The 17,165-nt window shown below is 40.8% G+C and overlaps 1 protein-coding gene across 8 annotated transcripts in view; it reads right to left on the bottom strand.

The window, feature by feature from the left end:
* ASIP (agouti signaling protein) overlaps positions 1-17,165 on the bottom strand; it is a 177,591-nt gene that overhangs the window by 74,315 nt on the left and 86,111 nt on the right. The window contains exons 1-3 of one of the 8 annotated variants that reach the window (XM_085002867.1): positions 9,569-9,679; positions 8,629-9,002; positions 8,173-8,356 (exon numbers count right to left, since the gene is read on the bottom strand). The exons of 2 other annotated variants lie outside the window; for them this stretch is intronic. The gene's annotated coding sequence lies outside the window, so the exon portion shown is untranslated. 8 annotated transcript variants of the gene reach the window in all.

Below are 17,165 nucleotides of genomic sequence, written 5' to 3'. Positions count from 1 at the left end.
AGTGGTGCTGGGAAAACTGGACAGCCACATGGAAAAGAATGAAATGAGAATACTCCCTAAAACCATACACAAAAATAAACTCCAAATGGATTAAAGACCTAGATATAAGACCAGACACTATAAAACTCTCAGAGGGAAACATAAGCCAAACAATCTGACATAAACGACAGCAACATCGTCTTAGAACCACCTCTTAGAGTACTGACAACAAAAACAAAAATAAACAAATGGGACCTAATCAAACTTCAAAGTTTCTGCACAGCAAATGAAACCCTAAACAACACAAAAAGACAACCCACAGAATGGGAGAAAATCTTTACAAGTGAATCGATAGACAAGGGATTAATCTCCAAAATTTATAAACACCTTCTGCAGCTCCATACCAAAAAAACAACCCCATTAAAAAATGGGCAGAAGATCTAAACAGACAGTTCTCCAAAGAAGACATACAGATGGCCGAGAAACACATGAAAGGATGTTCAACATCACTCATGATTAGAGAGATGCAAATCAAAACCACTCTGAGGTACCACCTTACACTGGCCAGAATGGCCATCATCAAAAAATCTACAAACAGTAAGTGCTAGAGAGGGTGTGGAGAAAAAGGAACACTAGTACACTGTTGGTGGGAATGTAAGTTGGTGCAACCACTGAGGAAAGCAGTATGGAGATGCCTCAGAAAACTAAACATAGAACTACCATTTGATCCAGCAGTCCCACTCCTGGGCATGTACCCAGAGAAAACCACGACTCGCAAAGACACATGTACTCCAATGTTCATTGCAATATTCATTTACAATAGCCAAGACTTGGAAACAACCTAAATGTCCATCGACAGAGGAGTGGATCCAGAAGATGTGGTACATACACACAATGGAATATTAGTTAGCCATTAAAAAGAACGAAATACCAGCATTTTTTGCAACGTGGATGGACCTAGAAAATATCATGCTAAGTGAAGTCAGCCATACAATGAGACACCAACATCAAATGCTTTCACTGACATGTGGAATCTGAAAAAAGGACAGACTGAACTTCTTTGCAGAACAGATGTTGACTCACAGACATTGAAAAATTTTTGGTCTCCAGAGGAGACAATTTGGGGGGTGGGGGGATGTGTTTGGGCTGTGGGATGGAAATCCTGTGAAATCACATTGTTATGATCATTATACAACTATAGATGTGATAAATTCATTTGAGTAGTAAAAAAAGTAAAAAGAAAAAAAAAGGAAAAAAAAAGAAAAAAAAGAAATAGAGGGTATCCCAATTGGAAAGGAAGTAAAACTGTCAGTATTTGCAGATGACAAAATAATATATGTAAGAAACCTTAAAGATTCCACCCAAAACTATTAGAACAAATAAATTCAGTAAAGCTGCAGGATACAAAATTAATATATGGAACTCTGTTGAGTTTCTATACATTAATAACCATCTACCAGAAAAATAAATTAAAAAAACAATTCCAGGAGATCCCATCGAGGGTCAGCAGAAACAAACCTGACTAGTATGCGTGAGGATGCAGGTTTGATTCCTGGCCTCGCTCAGTGGGTTAAAGCATCCGGCATTGCCATAAGCTGCAGTGTAGGCCACAGATGCAGCTGGGATCCAGCATTGCTGTGGTTGTGGCACAGGCTGATAGCCGTAGCTATGATTCTACCCCTAGCCTGGGAACTTCCTTATGCCACAGGTGCAGCCTTGAGACGCAAAAACCATTTACAGTTGCATCAAAAAGAATAAAATACCTAGGAATAAATTTAACAAAGTAGGTGAAAGACCTGTCCTCTGAAATCTATAAGACACTGAGGAAGAAAACTGAAGATGACCCAAACAGATGGAAAGATATACCATGCTCATGAATTGGAAGAATAAATGTTAAAATATCTGTACTACCCAAAACAATCTATAGATTCAGTGCAATCCTTATCAAAATACCAATGGCATTTTTCACAGAACTAGAACAAATAATTGTAATATTTGCAAGGAATCACAGAAGACTCTGAATAGCCAAAGCAAACTTGAGAATAAAGAATAAATCTGGAAATATCATGCCCCCTGATTTCAGACTACACAACAAACCTATAGTAATCAAAACAGTATGGTACCAGCACAAAAAACAGACCCATATATCAATGGTATAGAACAGAGAGCTCAGAAATAAACCCACACTTATACAGTCAATTAATCTATGACAAAGAAGGCAAGAATATACAATGGGAAAAATACAGCTTTTTCAATAAATGGTATTGAAAAACTGGATAGCTGCATGCAAAACAATCAAACCGGATCATTTTCTTACACTATATACAAAATTAAACTCAAAATGGGAGTTCTCTGGTAGCTCAGTGGCTTTAGGATCTGGAGATGTCACTGCTATCTATGGCTCTGGTTACTGAAGTGGCGCAGGTTTGATGCCCAGCCTGGGAATTTCTGCATGCTGCAGGTATGGTTAAAAAAAAATAAATAAACTCAAAATGGATTAAGGACCTGAAACCATAAAACTCCTAGAAGAAAACATAGGCAGAGAACTCTTTGAAACTGGGCTTAGTAACAGTTTTTTATTTTTGTTTTTTTGGCTATATCCAGGTCATGCAGAAGTTCCTAGGCTAGGAAGTGAACCTGCACCACAGCAGTAACCAGAGCCATAGCTGTGACAACACCAGATCCTTAACCTGCTGTACCACCAGGGAACTCCAAATAATAGTTTTTTGGATCTGTCTTCTAAAGCAAGGGAAACAAAAGCAAAAATAAACAAATGAAACCACATCAAACTAAAAAGCTTTTGTACAGCAAAGGAAACTACCAATAAAACAAAGAAGCAGCCTACTGAATGGGAGAAAATATTTGCAAACACTATATCTCATAAGGGGTATTAGATATCCAGATTATGTAAAGAACTCACACTACTCAATATAAAAAAAAAAATTTAAATGGTCAGAGGACCTAAACATTTTTCCAAAGAAGACATACAGATGGCCAAAGAAATGGCAATCATCAAGGAAATGGAAATCAAAATCACAATGAGTTACTTCACACCTGTCAGAATGGCCATCATAAAAAATACAACAAATAAAAGAGTTCCCTTTGTGGCTCAGTGGTAACAAAACCGACTAGTATCCATGGGGATGCAGGTTTTATCCCTGGCCTTGCTCAGTTGGTTAAGGATCTGGCATTGCCGTGAGCTGTGGTGTAGGTTGTAGACATGGCTCAGATCTGTCGTTGTTGTGGCTGTGGTGTAGGCTGGCAGGGACAGCTCTGATTCAACCCCTAGTCTGGGAACTTCCATATGCCACGGGTGGCCCTAAAACAAATGAACAAACAAAAAACAAATAATAAACACTGGCAAGGATGTAGAGAAAAGAGAACCTGCATGACCTGTTGGTGGAATGTAAATAGGTACAGTCAATATGGAAAACAGTATGGCGGTCCCTCAAAAAATTAAAAATAGAGCTACATATGATCCAGCATTTCTACTTCTGAGTATTTACCCAAAGAAAACAAACACTAATTTAAAAGCATATGTGAAAAATATTATTCAATGAACAATAAACTGAATTATTACAGTATTATTTACAGTAGCCAGCATATGGAAATAATCTAAATATCCATTGATACATGGATAAAGAAAGACTATGTATATATATATATATATATATATATACAATGGAATATTAACCATAAAGAATGAAATCTTGCCATTTGCAGCAAAACAGAGGGTATCATGCTAAGTGAAAATAAGTCAGACAGAAAAAGACCAATTCCTTTTACATTTTCACAGGGAATCTAAAAAACAAAACAAAGAAAACAAAACAGAAACAGACATACATACAGAGAACAAACCGGTGATTGCCAGAGGGGAGAGGGGGTAAGGAGTTGGGCAAAATAATTGAAGGACATTAAGAGGTACAAACTTCCAGTAATAAAATAAATAAGTCATGGGATATAATACACAGCATAAGAAATATAGTCAATAATCATATAATAACTGTACAATGACAGATTTTTTTTTTTTTTTTGGTCTTTTTGCCTTTTTCTTGAGTCGCTCCTGCAGCATATGGATGTTCCCAGGCTAGGGGTCGAATCGGAGCTGTAGCCACTGGCCTACGTCAGAGCCACAGCAATGTGGGATCCGAGCCACGTCTGCGACCCACACCACAGCTCATGGCACCACTGAATCCTTAACCCACTGAGCAAGGCCAGGGATCAAACCCGCAACCTCGTGGTTCCTAGTCAGATTCATTAACCACTACGCCATGATGGGAACTCCCGTGACAGATGGTTATTAAGCCTATCTGGTGATCATTTCATAGTGTATTTAAGTGTCAAATCACTATGTTGTACATTTGAAACTAACATTGTATGTCAACTGTACTTCAATAAACAAACAAATAAGTACAATTTATGTGGCAATGAAGAAGTTTATGAACAGCCAAGATAATCCTGGGAAACATGAAAAACTTATTCTATTATGTATTAAGACTCATTACAGTAGCTACCATAATTGAAACAGCATGGAATTGGCACAAACTAATAAATAGAAAAAAAAATTAATAGATAAATCCAAGAACCAGATTCACATATAGACAATTCGTTAATTATAAAAGTAAGGAATTAACAGTCCTTTCAATGCATGATGCTGGGTCAAATGGATATTCACATAGAAGAAAAAAAGGAAATACGATCTCATAGTATTCCCTAAAATCAGTTCAATGTGGACAATGTTGTCAGATTATGTTGCCACTAGCCACACTTAATTAAATTAATTAAAAGTAAATAAAATTTAAAATTCAGTGCATCAGACATATTGGTCACATTTCAAGTGCTCAATAGGTGCATGATATTGGCTGCTGTAGAGAGAAAATGATTCCATTACTGCAGAAAGTTCTACTGGACAGCACTATTCTAGAAGAAATTATAGGAGAATATCTTTATGATTTTTAGGTAGGGAAAAATTTCTTAAATAGAATTTTAAAAATGCTAACCATAAAAGAAAAGCTTGAAAAATTCAATTATATTAATTAAAATTAAAATTAGGAACTCCTTTTCAACAAATAACACTATAAAGAGAGTGAAAATGCAAGCCATAGAATGGAATAAGAGCCAGATCAGGGTGGGGCAAGTGAGGCACTAAGCTTGGACACAAATTTTGGAGTTCCTCTGTGGTTCACTGGGTTAAATACCCAGTGCTGTGACTGCTTCGGTTCAGGTTGCTGCTGTGCTATGGGTTCAATCTCTGGCCTGGGAACTTCCACATGCCCTGGGTGTGGCCAGATTTTGGGGGGCACCAAAAAGCCTCAGTAATCAAAACAAATAAGATGTTAATGCAATATTTTTAAAAGCAAAATTAACTTTAAAACATCCATGATGAACGAAATGTCAAAAATTTAACTACAGATATCATTATTTCTGAGTTTTCTTTTGCTGCAGGCTCCAATATGATTTGACAGTATTGAGAAATGATATTTGCAACATGTACACAACAAATGTCTCTAATATTTAGAGAATGCTTACAGGTCAATAAAAACGTCAGACAACCCAACAGAATTATAGGTTCAAGACCTGAAAGGTATTTTACAAAACAAAATGTCCAACTGGCCGATAAGTAGATGCAGGACTAGAATCTGGTCTCCTAATTCCTAGTCCCGACCGTTGTGCTCCCAGGTCTGATGCTCCTGTAAGTCAGGCATCTGACCACAGGGAAGCTCCAAGCAGTGGATACCTTCACTAGGGGCCAGTAAATTTTTCTCTCTGTCCCTGATTTATAGTGTGCTAAGGATAGGGATGGCCTCCTAATTTATTTCACAGTTGAACCTAAAGCAGATACCCAGTCAGTTATCACTGTATACTCTTCCCTAAGAAGCCAAATGCCAAATGCCAAAGAGTGCAAGTACAGGACATAAGGAAGCAATTAAAAAAACTGCTTTTTTCCATTCTAAATGTCTGATTACTGACTATATGGAATGAGGCCTGAAGATCACTTGAGACGAGAACAAACCAAGGGAAGAGTAAAACACCTAACAGCTGGGTGTTACTTAAATCTTTTAAATAAGATTTAAATTGTGATTTTAGAATGTTTTGAATTTAGTACTTTTGCTCCAAGCTGATTCTTCTAAAAAACACCTGAATATAAAGAAAAAAATCTGTTAAGCACAGGTTTGGGGAACAGATGGAGACAGAACCGGTGGCTGTCTAGCAGGCAATTTATGGCTGGATCCTGCCTTTGTGGGGGCCATCAGGAGAATTTAAGGAACTCTCCCCCACTGCAATACCCTCATCCTCTTTTTCCTCAGGACAGCTGCACTTCTGAGCAAAATGCAGACCTCTAAGGTCTCTAGAGACTACTTTGGCCCCCCACACCCAGTTGCACAGGTATTTAAATTAAATACAGATCCTAGCTTTACAGTTCTTTCCAATTTCCTCCCCAAAATATGAATAAATCTTCCCTAACTGAAGTCAGTTTTCTCTCAAGCCACAGTCTATTTTTTGTGTACATTTTCCCTGAACTGTATTCTTTCTTATCTCAATCAAAGATAACACCCTGCCACCATCCACCTTTCCCCCACCCTGACATCTAATCTTTTTGGTTCCTATTTAGTTCTTCTATAAGAACTCTTCTCTCTTTTTGACTAGTATCCTGGCTCTTTTGCCCAACTCTGAACACTTGTCTCCTTTGCATCCCTGTACTGGACTGTAACAGCATCTTTGCTAGAATGCTTACCCATATGCAGAAGTACTTAGAAGAGAGAAACATTCATGACATAACCAAAAGATGGCAAGTTTTATGTTATTTTAACTTTCGAGATTCCTGCAGACTGTCTTGAAGAACCAGAAACAGCCCTTTGCCCAGACTATTCCAACCCAGAGCCACGTACACAAAATTGGGGTTACTGCACTCAACAGTAAAACTGCCAATAATTGTCTGGGAGTTCCCGTCGTGGTGCAGCAGAAACAAATCCAACTAGGAACCATGAGGTTTCAGGTTTGGCCCCTGGCCTCCCTCAGTGAGTTAAGGATCCAGTGTTGCCATGAGCTGTGGTATAGGTCGCAGACGCAGCTCGGATCTGGCATTGTTGTGGCTGTGGTGTAGGCCGGCAGCAACAGCTCTGATTAGACCCCTAGCCTGGGAACCTCCATATGCTGCGGGGGAGGCCCTATAAAGACAAAAGACAAAAAAAAAAAAAAAAAAAAAAAAAGCCTGGGTTTGGGTTATACATTTCCTTATACTCTTGAATATTTGCCGGACTCCAAAGCAATGGAATCCGGTGTGTGATTTCCTAGCCCCACAGTTCTGCTTTTCAAAGTCTCAACCTGACGCAGACTGAAACCAGACACTTCAATCTACGATTTACTTCTTTTGAGGTAAGGATTAGTCTCCTTTCTACATCTGTCTGACAGGATGTTTGAATGACCAAATCAAAAGGCTATAATGGGCCCCTCATTCCTGGTAATTATCTTTGCATGGGACCATCCTGCTGAGGATTGTGCCCAAAATGAAGCTATTAGTGTTAATGCCCTGATCCTTAATGAGATCCCTGTGGCTTAAGCAGAGGAGATGCAAACACATGTCCTACCTTCAACATGAGTGAGAGTCTTTTCCTTTATTTTTAGAGCAGTTTGACCAAAAGAACCTTTATAGCTGCATGCTTCCAGGGTATGGTTCCATTACTTCCCGGACTTGTTACTATTTGTGTTGTCTGTTCACTGCAACATGGCTGCTCCTCCACAAAAGTTCCTCTTTCCTACACGTATCTCAGTAGAGCTCTGCAATCTGGTACAGTGAAGGGCACAGACCTGCAGCCTTCCCTCTTTGCTACTACCTCAGCTACCTGTATATAAGGCATGCGCAGTGGCCAGCTGCTTTTACAATAATTTAGGTGCTCGAATATTTCCTGCGAGTGAATAAGAAACTATGATTATGAAACTCCAATTAGCGGAATGTACCATGCAAAAATCATTTAGGCACTGTAAGGCTTGGAGAAATTTTTACCATAGAAGTAGCAAATGAAAAGTAGAAGATGAGGAGGAGAAAGGAGAGTAAAGAAAGAAAAAAGAAAAGGAGGAGGAGGAAGAGAAGAAATTGAGCTCATAGATATCATACTAAGCATAGATACCGTACTATACCAAAACACCCGCTGAGAAAGAGAAAGAGATTTCTTCTTCCCACACTGGGCTCACCTCTCACTATACAGGGCCCTGTCCCAGGAATCGTCAATAACAGCTCTCTGTGGTCAATAAGAGATAATTCCAGATCAAAAGAAGGGTTCTGAAATCAAGATGTCGTTTTTAGATCAATGGTTCTCCAAATGGAATCCGGGGACCTCTGGTGGGTCTGCAAAGATTCTTCCAATCGTCCTGTGGGCTGGGTCAAAATGTAAGGCACAGAAGTGTGTTGGGTGGTTTGTTTTTTTCCCTTTGAAACGTATTTTCCACTGTGGATTTCAATCAAAACTTAAAACCATCAAAACAAACATGTTTAAAGGGAGCTAGAAATTATCACAGGGATTCTGCCAAAACACCTCGAAAGTGGTTTTTTTTGGTTTGTTTGTTTGCCGGCATGTTTATTTAATCTAGTAAATAGTGAGACTCTTGTTCTGTTCAAGTAGTCTAAGGACTAAAAATTTTGAGACTCACCAGTCCAGATGAAAAGATGAACCTTGAAAGCACAACTTTTTGAGGGTCTTTCTTCCCTGAGTTTCCCATCTCCCAGTGTCATTTACTTCCTGGTCCTCTCTCTGTATTGCTCTCTAGCTCAATGCCCACAGCTCTGAAGTCAGAAGCAGCCGTTGACAAAAATAACCCTTCTCTGCTGCCAGGGCTGTCTTTACTCAGGCTTCTCTTCCAGGGAGCAGGAGCTCAGGTGTGGGGTGAAAGAGATGTCAATTGCAGCTGCAGCTTGAGAAGATTTGTTTTTCCTCATCCCAGCTTCACAGCAAGAGTTAACCCCTTGAGAAGATCTGTTTTTCCTCATCCCAGCTTCACAGCAAGAGTTAACAGAGCCTGAGCTGCTGGAGAGGAGTTTTGTGAGTTATTTAATGACCCAACTGTACGACAAAGCCGCCGGGTTATCTAGGATGCTCTGATACCATGAGATAAAATTTAGTACTTATATCCAAGTCTGCCTTTCCCTCTTTAATGGAGTGATGTGCACATTCAGCTATTTGTTGGGCCAGTTTGCATGTAGTTTCTTAGAGAATTTCAAAACAGGCTGCCTACGCCACGGGTAAGGAATTTACAGTGTGGAAACTGTAAGTTAGAATGGACTTGGAGACCTGTAATTGGATTTTGCTGAAGTATCTGAAACACCATTTACCTATTCGGATAATTCTATCACGTATACAAAGTGCTCTCAGATAACTTAGATGCCACCCTTAATTACCCAGGTGCTATTAGCTCTCTCAATCCTTTGATGCAGACCCACTCAAGAATGAAGGAAGTTATGAATGTTCTTCTCACCTTGCTTGACAAGGTGGAAACAATTTGTTTGCTCTTTGAATGTGATGGGGCGGGGGGAGAAAGAAAGAAAGAGGAAAAGGAAACAAATTCCAATATCTGAGTGGAATTTATTACATACCTCTCTGGGATCCCCTGGTTCTCCAGTGTTTCAGTGAAGGATTCCCTCTTCCAAAGTCTGCAGAGACTCAATGACTCAGCTTGTCAGAAAATGATACTTTGTTGCCAGTTACTGCAAGTTGGTTTAAATAGGTTGTCAAGATGTTGTAGCTGTGAGCAAACCCCTGGTAGGGGGAGGCGGGGCTGCACATGCCACTTAAGCATGCTCACATGTTTCTGTATGGATACCCTGTGTTTGCTACTTTTGGAGAAACTGGAGGTTCTCTACTGTATTATTTGGTATCCCTGCCCTAGAATCTGCCTCACGCAGGCAAAGTCCACAAACCCCGTTGTTTCTTGAGGAGGTCTATATTGGACTCCTGTTATGGCAAATGTTTCTGGATCGTTTAGGTATTACAGAAAAGAGGATCAAAGTACCAGAAGACCTGATTTCAGCTCCGACTGCTACTTACCAGCTCTAGGATTTTAAACTAATGTATCTGCCTTTGAGCTTCCATTTATCAGTACTATGGGTAAGTAATATCCTCAATGGAGATACTGGGGAATGAATTGAGATAATAATATGCAAAGTGTATGGTGGTGTTCTGTACATGTGAACTGTGTCTGGGGAGAGCATACCATGGCAAAGGACAACTCAGCCTTGAAATAGCAAGACCCCACAATTACAATGGGAGCCCAGGGAGGGGGTTCAATGATTGCCAAGTACCCTGTCTTACTGCAACTTTTTGGAAGATGTTTATTTTTAAAGTGAAATAATGGAAAAGGCATGGAACTTGGGTTCTGTGTGTAGTTAGGAAATCAGTCGTGACTCTGGTAACAATAGACGTGGTAAGTCATTTAATCTCTTTGTGTTTGTTTCTTCACCTATATAATCATGATATTCATACTTTCCCTTTCCAAAAGGTACTTTTTTTTTTTTTTTTTTTTTTTTTTTTTTTTGCTTTTTAGGGCCACACCTGCAGCATATGGAGGTTCCCAGGCTAGGGGTCAAATCGGAGCTGTAGTTGCCAACCTATATCACAGCCACAGCAACGCAGGCCGCATCTGCGACCTGCACCGCAGCTCCCGGCAACGCCAGATCCTTAACCCACTGAGAGAGTCCAGAGATTGAACTCGCAATATCATGGTTCCTAGTTGGATTTGTTTCCGCTGCGCCACGACAGGAACTCCCAAAGCATACTATTATTGTGATGCTTAAATAAAATAGGGTTTATACAACGAATATATAAAACATACCAAAATATCATTTATTTTGGTCAAAAATTTCAAAACAATCCTGCCAACCTAGCAGTGCCTAATGCATTCTGGCACATATGTTTGATACTTAATTTAATCCTGTTTCTGTGGCTGATAAGAATGAATTATAACTGGCAGTGTCTCCACTGGATTCACCCAAATAGCCAGTCCCTTGGGTTCTGTGTGTAGTCCCTGAAGGGCAATGAGAAATCACACCAGGAGATAAGCAAAGGCTTAACTCCAGCTTTTCTAAATATCCTGCATGGTTGAAGCTCCTACCACCAGGGGCTTGTCTTTGAGGGTGTTTGGAGCCAAAGGGCTTCAGGAGCTTGCTCCCTGCTTTGACATCAGCATATAGTGGAGCAAATCAGGGGTTCTGGGAGGCAGGCACAGGAATGTTCTTGCTCCTTTGGGAAGCTTAAGACAAAATCCCACCATCAACCTTGTAAACACTTACTTTCAGCAACAGCCAAGGAGGAGAACCATCATCTCTGTCAGACTTTCTGTTTCCCTTCCCATTCAAGAAATTACCTACAGATGAGGAGTTCCTGTCATGGCTCAGTGGTTAATGAATCTGACTAGGAACCATGAGGTTGTGGGTTCGATCCCTGGCCTTGCTCAGTGGGTTAAGAATCTGGTGTTGCCGTGAGCTGTGTAGGTGGCAGACGCAGCTCAGATCCTGCGTTGCTGTGGCTCTGGCATAGGCCAGTGGCTACAGCTCTGATTATACCGCTAGCTTGGGAACCTCCATATGCGGCGGGAGTGGCTCAAGAAAAGGCAAAAAGACAAAAAAAAAAAAAAAAATTACCTACAGATGAAAGTTAGGAAAATTCATGTTTATTTGTTTCATTTTGTTTTTTGCTTTTGCTTTTTCTTCCATGACCCAGCATACTGCAGACTAGCCCTGGGTGAATAGATTGTGGGAGAGGCTTATGGGGCAGGCTCTCAACTCTGAGGCATTGAGGCTGTACCCATTTTTTCCTTTTTTTTGGCTGTGCCTGCAGCATGAAGAAGTTTCTGAGCCAGGGATCGAACCTGTGCCACAGGAGCAACCTGAGCTGCTGAAGTGACAATACCAGATCCTTAACCCCACAAGGGAACTCCCTCTACCCCTTCCTTATAGTAAAGAGCAACTTGGAATGTTCTTCCCGTTTATGGGTCAGTCTGAGCCCTAAAGCAAAAGCATCCACCCCAAACCCTTCTGCATGGAAATGGAGAGTTGTGGACATAGGCCTTTTCCCACAAATGCTGCCTTTTACAGGTAGCCACTGAAGTGGTGGTTTAGGGTCAGAGGAGCAGAAAGGCAGTGGGGTAGATAGAGAATTAGGATTCAACCTTTCCTCAAGTGCCTTGGCCTTGGTCTGCTCAGCAGATGACACTGCAGGCTATCCTAGCTCCAGGCATGCAGCCCCTCCTCCCCAACTTGTCTGTAAACAATCCTGGCTCACGTATCAGTAAGGACAGGAACCCACTGGAACTAACAGAAGCCCTGGCATTTGAAGTCCTAAAGCAAATCCAAATCCAGGCTTCCACATTAGGTCCATGTAGTTTATCCTTTTAGAAGTAGTCATAAGCATGAATTTCTTTTTTTCTTTTTTCTTATTGGCCAAGCTTATGGCATAAAGAAGTTCCCCAGCCAGCGACCAAACCCACGCCACAGCAGTGACAATGCTGGCTCCTTAACCCACTGTACCACCAGGGAATGCCAGCATGCATTTATATATATATATAAAATATTTATTTATTTGTTTATTTATTGTCTTTTTGCCTTTTCTAGGGCCACTCCCACTGCATATGGAGGTTCCCAGGCTAGGGGTCTAATCAGAGCTGTAGCCACATCTGCAACCTACACTACAGCTCATGGCAACGTCAGGTCCTTAACCCACTGAGCAAGGCTAGGGATCGAACCTGCAACCTCATGGTTCCTAGTAGGATTTGTTAACCACTGCAGGATCTCCTGCATTTCTTTTTGATGCTTATGGATTCTACCTCAGGAGCACCTTGGAAAGATCTAAGACAAATTTAAAAATGTAAGAAAAATTTTAGATTCACAGTTTTTTAAAGCAGATAAAGGGCTGCTAGTTTAATATTTTTAAGATGTGGGATATATATGTCAATTCATTAGAGATAAGAGTAAGTAAGGAGAGTCTTCATTTAGGAACCATCTGTTGAAGAGGATTTTAGGGGACAAGGATGTACTGGGGGTGGATAATCTCAGTCTTCCTGACTTTATTGTTGGAACTTCTACCAGTCTGGGCCTGAGGAGAGTCCAAATGGCCAGGAGTTCAAGGACAGGAGGGATCTCAGGTAAGAGTACAGGGCTGCTAGGATTAGGATAGGCACATTGGCCTTACCCCGAAAACTTGTCCCCTCCTTACTCTAATTTTTCAGGCCCTGTGATCTTTGCTGCAAAGCAAACCATATGGTTTTGATTCTGGCTCCTGGCTTACTAAGAGCATTTCATGTCTCCGGCTGCAGGAAGCCCTCGGCCCCTTTAAACCACTGCTCAGGCATCTAAGAGAGGAGGCCAACTCTTTTGGATTCCCTCACCAGCTGGGCATGACAGCCCAGTGGAGGGCAACACACAGTGTGGAGAAATGGTAACAAGAATGGCCATAGGGGAGTTCCCACTGTGGCACAGCAGAAACAAACCCGACTAGTATCCATGAGGACAAGGGTTCAATCCCTGGCCTTGCCCAGTGGGTTAAGGATCTGGCATTGTCGTGACCTGTAATGTAGGTCTCAGGGGCTTGGATCCCTCGTGGCTGTGGCTGTGGCATAGGCTGGCAGCTGTAGCTCTGATTCAACCCCTAGACTGGGAAATTCCATGTGCCTTGGGTATGGCCCTAAAAAAAAAAAAAAAAAAGGCCATGGGGTGAGGAGACAGTCCTGGGATTCACTGAAGTGGACTCTAAGCTCTCGCACTCATGGTTGTCTGTCCAGAGAATTGTGTTTTTCCCCTTCATGCTACCCCTGGATTTCCATCTGAGAGATGTTCCTGTGAGATGAACCTTTCCTAGACTTGGGAGGGCAGCATCTAGTCCTTCTGGAAATGATAGGGGAGGAAGCCCCTTAAAATAGATTCCCACAAAAGGGACCACATAAAGCCTCTAATCCCATAGATTGGTATTTCCATCAGATGAACTTCAGATGAGCTTCAATGAGATCCACTGAAGAAAATTTTATGATTTGAGTGGTAGAGATGGTGGAAGTTAAGGGAAGTCAATCACTTCTCAGAAGGGATTAAAGCTTCTCTAGTGAAAGAGATGAAGGGATATTGATGGGCTAAGGATATAATGCTTGATAATTTTCAGTCATTTGATCTTATCTAGGCCTGCGTACTTGCCTTTTCCCCCTGCAGATCCTCAAATCGATTTCTCCTCCTTGTCTTCCAGATTTCAATGTCTCCTCCTCAAAGAGGGCTCACCTGACTAACCTCTCTTCACTCCCTAGCACATCACTTTATTTCCTCTCTAGAACTCATCATTATTTGAAATTATCTTGTTTGTTTACTTGTTTTTAGTTTAGTTATTCAGCCATAATGTAAGCTCCATGAAAATATCCCATCTATATTTTCCACTGCTGTATCCTCAATGCCTGAGTAGTGCCTGCAGAACAGCAGATGTTTAATAAACATGTGCTGAATGATGAAATAAATGAATGGAGTGGGTTGTGAGAGCTAGCCAAAGAAAGCTAGGTAAAATTGGAATGGGATGCATATGGCCCAGAAAGAACAGAAATGATTAGAAGAGGAAATTGGCACCAGTAACCAAAATCTCCTGAGAAATGGAAATAGAAAGTGAAAATAAAAGAACCATATTTTGCTCAATGCCTTGCAGCTTTCATCATATTCAACAAATGTTTGTTAAGTATTTCCTATGTGCCAAGCATTATGCTAAGAGCTGCGGATACAAAATGAGTGAAGTCATAGCATGGGGAGAATGAATGAAGAGGAGGGGAGAGGAAGTAACCTTATTCATCATTTAAGGTTAATCTCAAGTGTCGCATCTTCAGAGGAGCCTACCTGACTAGCCCCATTCCTAAGGTCCGTCAGGTGCTGGCTTATCATATGTATGCCTTTGTCAACACACAAGCCTCTTTATTATTGCTATTTATTATTTTTATAATTACATTATATTTATCTCTTCTTCTGGACTGTAAAATCTTTGTAGGCAGGGACGATGTCTTTATAGCCACCATTTCTAGTATAGTGCATGGCATAAACTAAGGCCCCAATAATTGAGTGATTGAATATGAGAAAATTAGTCTTAGCTCTAAAAAAAAATCTTATGGTAAAAACTGAAAAATTATTTTAGCTTTCTTAGGATTCTGTAGCCCTAAGTCCTCAAACATTTTAGGTGGTGAACTGAACTGACTTCTCTGAATATGTCTTAAGTTTATGCCAAAAATCACACAGTGATATTGAAGAAAGGCATTCCTTAAATATTCCAGTACCCAATTTGATGATTGCATGTCTTGGCTTCTCCCCTGGTCTCCCCACTGCTGGGTGTCCAGCTGAGACATACCTAACTTGGGTATTCTGCTTCCCACACCAGAGCTCTGATGTGGCCACCTGGGGGCAGTGCAGACTTGTGCATGGATTTCTCTTCTTCATTGTTCTTGCCTACAGTTTACAGTCCAGAAGAAGAGATACATATAATGTAATTATAAAAATAATAAATGAGGCTTGTGCATTGACAAAGGCATACATAAGATAAGCCAGCACCTGATGGGCCCTGGGAATGGGGCTAGTCAGGGAAGGCTTCTCTGAAGAAGTGACACTTGAGCTTAACCTTAAATGATGAATAGGACTTAGTTATGAGGGGGTGGCGGGGGCAGGGGAGTCGGAGAAAGACAGCAGAAGGAGACCACATTTCAGACAGAAAGGCCAGTGGTAGCAAATATGTGGAGGGAAACAAGGATGAGGGCAGGAAGGGCACAAAGGATAAGGAGAAAACAGACAGGGAGGGCTTTTTACAGAGCAGATTAAGGAGCCTACACCATACCTTGCGGTGTTGCTGAAAGGTTCTAAGCAGGAGAGACATATAATCAGGTTTAATTCACAAATATTGTATTGGAAATTCCCACTGTGGCTCAGCAGTAACGAGCCTGATTAGTATCCAAGAGGATGTGGGTTTGATCCCTGGCCTCACTCAGTGGGTTAAGGATCTGGTGTTGCCGTGAGTTGCGGTGTAGGTCACAGATGCGGCTCGGATCTGGTGTTGCTGTTGCTGTGGTGTAGGCCAGCAGGTAGTTATAGCTCCAATTCAACCCCTAGCCAGGGAACCTCCATTTGCCGCAGGAGAATTGCACTAACAGAGCTGTAGAAGGTAGATTGATGTGACACATCTGGAGACAAGGAGATCAGAGAAAGTAATCTATCGTTTCCTCTTTTTTTCTTTTTTTTTCAGCTGCACTTGGGGCATATAGAATTTCCTGAGCCAGGAATCAAACCTGAGCTGTGTCCCACATGGTAGCCTGAGCTGTGGCAACGTTGGATCCTTAACCCACTGTGCAGGGCCAGGGATTGAACCTGTACCATCTCAGAGACAACGCTGGATTCTTAAGCAGCTGTGGGAACTCCTGTCTCTTTTTTTTCCTAATCGGTTTTGTAGAGATTATCAATTTTGTTAACTTTTTCATAGAACATACTTTAAAATTTTTTTTTGCCTTTTTAGGGCCGCACCCATAGCATATGGAGGTTCCCAGGCTTGGGGTCCAATCCAAGCTGTAGCCACCAGCCTACACCACAGCTACAGCCACACCAGATCCTTAACGCACTGAACAAGGCCAGGGATCAAATCCACATCCTCATGGATGCTAGTCAGGTTTGTTAACCGCTGAGCCACGATGGCTCCAGAACATACTTTTAATTTCACTAATTTTCCCAAGTTTTTGACTATCTTCTATTTCACCGATTTCCATTCTTACATTCATAATGACCTGCCTTTTGCTTACTCTGCATTTATTTGCTCTCTTTTTCCTTGCTTCTTAATGTGGAAATTTAGAGCATTTGATCTTACATCTTTCTTCTTTTTTAATACAAGAACTTAGAGGTATAAACTTATAATGACTACATAATTGCATCCCCCAACTTTTGATATGTGGTTTTAATTATCATTCCCTTTAAAATATTTTCTGATTTCTTTTGACTTTTCTCTTTGATCCATGAATTGGTAAAGAACATGTTTGCTTAATATTAAAATATTTGATAACTATTTTCCAGATAACTTTGCATTATTATTTTTAATATAATTCTGTTGTGGCTAAGTAATAGGTAAGACAGTATATTCTGTATTAGTTCAAACTTTTAAACTGTATTAATACTTATTGCATGGTTTAGCATATGGTCTATAGTAATG

This window comes from Sus scrofa, chromosome 17 (genome assembly GCF_054392235.1).
Source record: "Sus scrofa isolate SSC_HxYL_T2T_F1_AM1 chromosome 17, Sscrofa_HxYL_maternal_Yorkshire_Landrace_v2.0, whole genome shotgun sequence".
Lineage (NCBI taxonomy): Eukaryota > Metazoa > Chordata > Mammalia > Artiodactyla > Suidae > Sus > Sus scrofa.
Note: the sequence above shows the minus strand (reverse complement) of the source record. Positions and strands in the feature narration are given on the sequence as shown.